The sequence below is a fragment of the Ursus maritimus genome, unplaced genomic scaffold (assembly GCF_017311325.1).
Source record: "Ursus maritimus isolate PB19 unplaced genomic scaffold, ASM1731132v1 scaffold_1, whole genome shotgun sequence".
Taxonomy (NCBI): Eukaryota; Metazoa; Chordata; class Mammalia; order Carnivora; family Ursidae; genus Ursus; species Ursus maritimus.
In genome coordinates this window covers 53,369,147-53,375,562 of record NW_024423343.1, presented here as the reverse complement: position 1 = coordinate 53,375,562, position 6,416 = coordinate 53,369,147, and the positions used below count along the sequence as shown (strand labels likewise).

Here is a 6,416-nt window from a genome sequence, read left to right as displayed (position 1 = left end):
TAATGTATCAACATTAATTGACATGTAAATATTAAACCATGCTTGCATCCCTGGAATAAATCCTATTTAATAGTGGTGAATGATTTTTTTTAATGTATTGTTGGGTTCAATTTGCTATTATATTGTTGGGGATTTTTGCATCTATGTTCATAAGAGATATTGGCCTATTGGGGTTGTTTCGTTTTGTTTTGCCTTGTAGTGTCTTTATCTGGTTTTGCTATCAGGATAACTCAGGCCTCGTAGAATTAATTTGAAAGTATTCCTTCCTCTTCTATTTTTTTGGACTAGTTTGAGAAGAATAGGTATTAACTGTTCTTTAAATGTTTGGTAGGTGCTCTCTTTGGCAGCACAGACACTAAAATTGGAATGATACGGAGAAGATTAACACAGTGCCTGTGCAAGGATGACAGGTAAATGTTTGGTAGAATTCACCTGTGAAGCTAGCTGGTCCTGAACTATTGTTTGTTGGAAGTTTTTTGATTACTGATTCCATTTTATTGCTAGTAATCAGTCTGTTCAAAATTTTTATTTCTTCCTGATTCAGTTTTGGAAGGTTACGTGTTTCTAGGAATTTATCCATTTCTTGTAGGTTGTCCAATTTGTTGTCATATAATTTTTCATAATATTCTCTTACAATCCTTTGTATTTCTGTGGTGTCAATTGTTTTTTCTGCTCCTTCGTTTCTGATTTTATTTACTTGAGTCCACTCTTTTTTTCTTCTTGAGTCTGGGTAAAGGTTTTTTCAATGGTGTTTATCTTTTCAGAGGACCAGCTCCTGGTTTCGTTGATCTGTTCTATTATTTTTTTTAGTCTCTTTTTCATTTATTTCTGCTCTAATCTTTATTATTTCCTTCCTTCTACTGGCTTTGGGCTTTGTTTTTCTTTTTCTAACTCCTTCAGATGTAAGGTTAGCTTAACATCAACTTTTTTGTCATATATTTTTTTAAAAAATCAATGTTCAAATATACCAACATATTTTATGCTCACTTTTTTTCTTTTTGTTAAAATAGTGTAGTGATATATAATTTGCATACCAGATAGGCACAATAGCTTTTTGCATCTAACTTCTTTCTCTGGGATTCACTTTTCTTCTTGCAATCTTTAGTGGTTATTCCAGTGAGATGTGTTTGGGAGTTTTGTTTTGCTTTTGTCTCTAAGTGTCTTTATTTTGCTTCCACTCTTTGGATGATAGCTTTTGCCTGAGTATAGAATTCTACATTCAGAGTTCTTTTCCCCCTCACCAGTTTTAAGCTGTTGTTCCAATGTGTTCTATCATTTATATTTCCGAATTAGAAATCTGATATTGATTTAATTGGTTATCATTCCTGTATAGTTAATTATTTTTTTCCTCTTTAGTGACTACTTTTAAGATTTTTCTCTGTATTTTTTTCTTACTTTTGTTAAGAAATAGTTGATATATATCAATCACCATATAAGGTGTATAGCATGATAGTTTGATTTACTTTATGTTTGATATCCTGCATTTACCATGATGTTTCTAGAAATGAATTTATGTTTATCCTGCTCTGTACAAAATGCACTTTTAATCCTAGGAGTTATTCTTCCATTTTGGAAAGTTCTTTGCCACTATCTCTTCAAATACTGCTTCTTTGTAATTTCTCTATTTTCTTGTTCTGGAAATTCCATTAGTGAGTCTCTCATTTTGTCCTCTGTGTCACTTATTTTCTCATTCTTATTTTTAAAAATCTCTTTCTGTTTCATTCTGGATTAATTCTTCAGTAATCGTTTCTAATATAGGATATCTTTCTTAGACTGTGTGCAGACTAGAGTGCCCATTGAGTTTTCTATTTCAATAGGTATGTTTTTCTAATTTTTAATTCTTCCTATTTTTATCATGCCTGATTTTGCTTTATAATGTCTTATTCTTTTAAAATATGTATGTATTGCTTCATGTCTTTGAGAATATGAAACAGTCTTTTTTCTTTCTTTAGATTGTCCTTTTATTTCAATTTAATCTGGAGCAAATCATTGTTCTGATTATTGATTTTATGGCAGTGTTTTTTCTTATGACAGTGTTTTTTAATGATAGATGTCTTCATGTGCGTTGGAACTTTGACTTTCATATTTATTTTGAATAGGAAAGCTTGTTTTGTTATCTACAACTTTCTATCTAAGGATTTTGCACTTGGCCAACACACTCCCAGGCTCTCTAGTCTCAAATCAGGTTGTACATTGACAATTAGAAATTTCTCGCCTGTGTTGATTAGTTATTGCCAGTACAGTCTCAAAGTCTTGGTGGTACACAGTGATAAGTGTTTATCTTGCTCACAAGTCTATGGGACAGCTCTAATTCAGACTGTGGGTCTGTAGTCAGCTTGGGCAGTACCACTTGTGTTCATTGTTGAGCCCAAACTGAAGGAGAAGCAGCTATCCAGGGGAAGCTTATCTCATGATAAAGGCAGGAGCACAATAGGGCAAAACCCATCGTGCAAGCACTTCAAGCCCTTGCTTATATAACATCTACAAACATCTGTTGGCTAAAGCAGGTCCTATAGTCAAGCCCCAAATTAAGGAGCAATTTAAATATATTATTCAAAGTTAAAAAGGCAAAGGGTGGACACAAAGAAGGGTGAAGACTTGAGGCCAGGAATCAGTTCAGTCAACCACAGTCCACCTTCTTGGCCACAATTATTTATATGTGTCCTCTATAAACAGATTGACCCTTATCCTAAGACCCCCAACAGCCTCCTCTAATCATGGCATCATGATCAATATCCGGTAACTTACAATATACATCAAATTTGAATGTGGTTCCCATTCATCTGGAAACCTGTGAACCAAGATGTGTATGGGTGTGTGTAATCTTCCCCCACCATTATACCACATGGAATGATAGAACCTGGGATAAGATAACTACAATTAACTGCTAGTCAAAAGGGAGAGATTAAAAGGCATTATTAGCATTCACTTGTTCTAAAATACTATACGAAAAATGTTGCCAGGTACCCCTGTTCTGAGAAAAAAGAATTTTCCTTGATTAGACCCTAATTCTGCTTCTTAACAGTTCTCCAATCCATTGTTCTAAACTTCTCTTGGTTTCGCCTCCCAGAAGTTAAATTCTTTAGATTTCTATCATCCCCTTTGGTCACTTCTGAAACTGGAGAGTATGCCCCTTCTGGTGCTGGGAAGTTTTCTCAGCTACTTCCCCCTATAGGAAGTTTTTGGCCCAGCAGTCTTTATAACTCCATCTCATTCCCTTGGACTCTTAGCTGGTGGTTTGTTTATCAATACAGCTCTCTCAAAAACATAGATTTTCTCTATATTTGTTTTCAGTGAGTTCTATTCGACAGAACCACCCTATGATTCTTTTTGGCACATGCCTCTCATTCTAGATTTCACTATGAGGAACTTCCACCCATTAGGCTTCTAAGGGGCCCTGCCCTTAAGCTTTCTAGAAACCTATTTGTCCAACTGAAAGGTTCTACCAGGCACCACCTTAATTCTTTTAGGTGTTTTAATACAGGAAGTTACAGCAATACCCTTAGTTTAATATCCCTACTCCCCACCTCCCAGGCTGAATCTGAGACTCCCTGCCTGCCTGGAGATGAAGAGGCTTATTTGCCAAACAAACAAGCTCTGGACTCTAAATTCTCCTAAATTCTTCTTGCAAGTTGGCAGTTTTTCTCCCCCAAACGTATCTTTTTCTTATAGCACCTTATAAAATAGAACTAAAAATAACTGCTTCATACTTTGAACATGTGCCTAGAAGTCATCCTGTTATCCTTCATGTTACCACAGGCAACAGTTTTACTAAACACATGTTGTCATTTTTCAACTTCTATAATAGTTATCATACTATCCATCACCTGTCCTCTAAGCTTTTTTTTTTTTACCCACCATCCCAGTATTAGGTTTGCTGTATCAGCTAGCTATTGCTGCATAACAAACAAGTACAAAAATCTTAGTGACACATAACGATAAGCTTTTAATTCTCTCATGGGTCTGCAGGTCAGATACAGCAGCTTAAGTGGCAATGGCCAAAGCAGCGCTGCTTCACATTGCAGGGCTATGGGCAGGGAGGGCAGTTCTGCTCAAATAGTCATGCTAGGGCTGGGGTTGAAGAGTGGCAGCTACTCTGGGTAAGACTCTTTCCAGTGAGGTGACAGAAGTACAAGAAGGTAAGCCCTATCAGACGAGCACATTTCAAGCACCTGCTTTCATCACATCTACTAAAAGGCCACTGGCCAAAACAAAGTGCATGGCTGAGCCTGAAGTCAAAGGCTGGAGAAGTATACTGCCTTTTGTGGAAAGAACTTCAGACTTAGAATGGCATAGGACATGGGTATGGAGAAGGGAGAAGAATTTGGGCCAGTAATTTATCTCATCCTCCATGGTAATATGTGAGATTCTGGTTCCCAGCCTGCACTTCTGTTCTGCCTCCAGAAGCCCACAACTTCCCATAAAGCTATAGGGCCAAGAAGTAGCCAACAGCAGCTTTTTAAAGTTTCCTTGTAAGGGAGTGGAAGTGAGCGAGGATCCCCCAGCCCAGTCCCTTGTTTTAGGCAGCACACCTGTCCCTGACCTCCATCTCATCTAAGACACTTTTAGTCTCCCCAAAAGAGAATGTAGACTCTCAATTGCTTCTGCTTACTTCACAATGCACTCCTTCAGGCCCATGGCTCCAGTGCCCATTTCTTCACTGCATTTCTTTTCTGTTCCTACCTCACAGAAATGAATCTTACTGAACAAAGTTGTGTCTTTTTTTTTTTTTTTAAGCTGTGTATTTTTCTTTCATATGTATCACAGTCATGGACCTGGAGTGGGGGGACCCTTGAACCTTGAACTTTTAATAGCATTGCCGCCCAAAGTTATAGAATACTATCTCTATGAAGGTTCTCTGTTATTTCTGTGATGGTTTTTAAACATAAAATCTTGGTACTGAAGTATGCTTTAATTTAGTACATTACAAAAAATAACGAGTTTCTTAAAGGATAGATATAAATATTCAAATTCAGTACATTTGGAAAAATGATCAGGCTAATTATATAAAAGGAAAATAGGAAATAGTTCTCTATTCTTACCAAAAATCTGATCATTAAGATAAACTACTTTTATTATTTTTTTAAAGATTTTATTTATTTATTTGTCAGAGGGAGAGAAAGAGCACAAGCAGGGGAAGCAGCAGGCAGAGGGGGAAGCAGGCTCTCCCCTGAGCAGGGAGCCCAATGTGGGACTTGATCCCAGGACCCTGGGATCATGACCTGAGCTGAAGGCAGATACTTAACTGACTGAGCCACCCAGGCATCCAAAGATAAACTACTTTTAAGTGTGTATATTAAATATTAGTATATTTTATCACAGCCTGGTTATCCCATTCTCTTTGCCTTATACAAGTTTTTATCTCTGTTTATTTTTACTTTTTTACTGTATATAATTTATTGCAGAAAATTTCAAATATATAATATACACAGAATAGTTTAATGACCTCTATGTACCCATGGCGAAGCTTCATAATTATTAATCATGGTAAATCTTATTTCATTTATACCAGGGTTTGAGAGACTATGACCCACAGGTCAAATCAAGCCTACTGTCTGTTTTTGTAAATCAAGTTTATTGGAACACAGCTATACTCTGTGTCTACATGTTGCCTCTGCCCACTTTCATGCTATAAGAGCAGAGGTTAGTAGTTGCAACAGATTGTGTGGCCTGCAAAGCCTAAAACATTTATTATCTTGGATTTACAAAAAAAAAAAAAAAGTGCTGACCCTGAAGTATACTCTGACCCACTCTCCTCAGCAAAAATATCTCTCTCCTATTTCATTTTAAAATATTCAGTATGTATTCTAAAAGATGAGGACTCTGAAAAACAATACTATTCTTATACTAAAAAATTAGCAGTAATTCATAGTTTGTTTCTTCGACAAGTCTCCCACTGAAGAACAAGTGAGAATTCCTTAATATTTCTCTTTCTTCGTGACACATTATTCAGGTCTACCACAGGCCACCCACAGTCTAACAAACCATTTTCTTACCTTTGAAAAAGCTGCAGGCTTTTTATTTTCATTAGTAGTCCATTCTCAGTAATTTTAACAGCTTAACACTTTATCTGTAGATGACCTCAAAGAAGAAGATATTCTGAATTTAACAAAGCATGTGAGGGGCGCCTGGGTGGCTCAGTCGTTAAGTGTCTGCCTTCTGCTCAGGGCGTGATCCCGGAGTTCCGGGATCGAGCCCCACATCAGTCTCCTCCGCTGGGAGCCCACTCCCCCTGCTTGTGTTCCCTCTCTCACTGGGTGTTTCTTTCTCTCTGTCAAATAAATAAATAAAATCTTTTAAAAAAACCAAAGAAAAAGCATGTGAGGAAGTTAAGAAATAATAGCATAATCAGAGATTTCTACAAAATTGCAATTCGTGATATATTAAAGGTACTATGAAAAAATATGGCATATAAA

The 6,416-nt window shown here is 36.7% G+C and overlaps 1 non-coding gene across 1 annotated transcript; it reads left to right on the top strand.

The window, feature by feature from the left end:
- The first annotated feature begins 331 nt into the window (after nt 1-331).
- LOC121099913 lies at nt 332-438 on the top strand. The gene has a single exon (XR_005831643.1). It is a non-coding gene; the product is annotated as a U6 spliceosomal RNA (small nuclear RNA).
- The last annotated feature ends 5,978 nt before the right edge of the window (nt 439-6,416 follow it).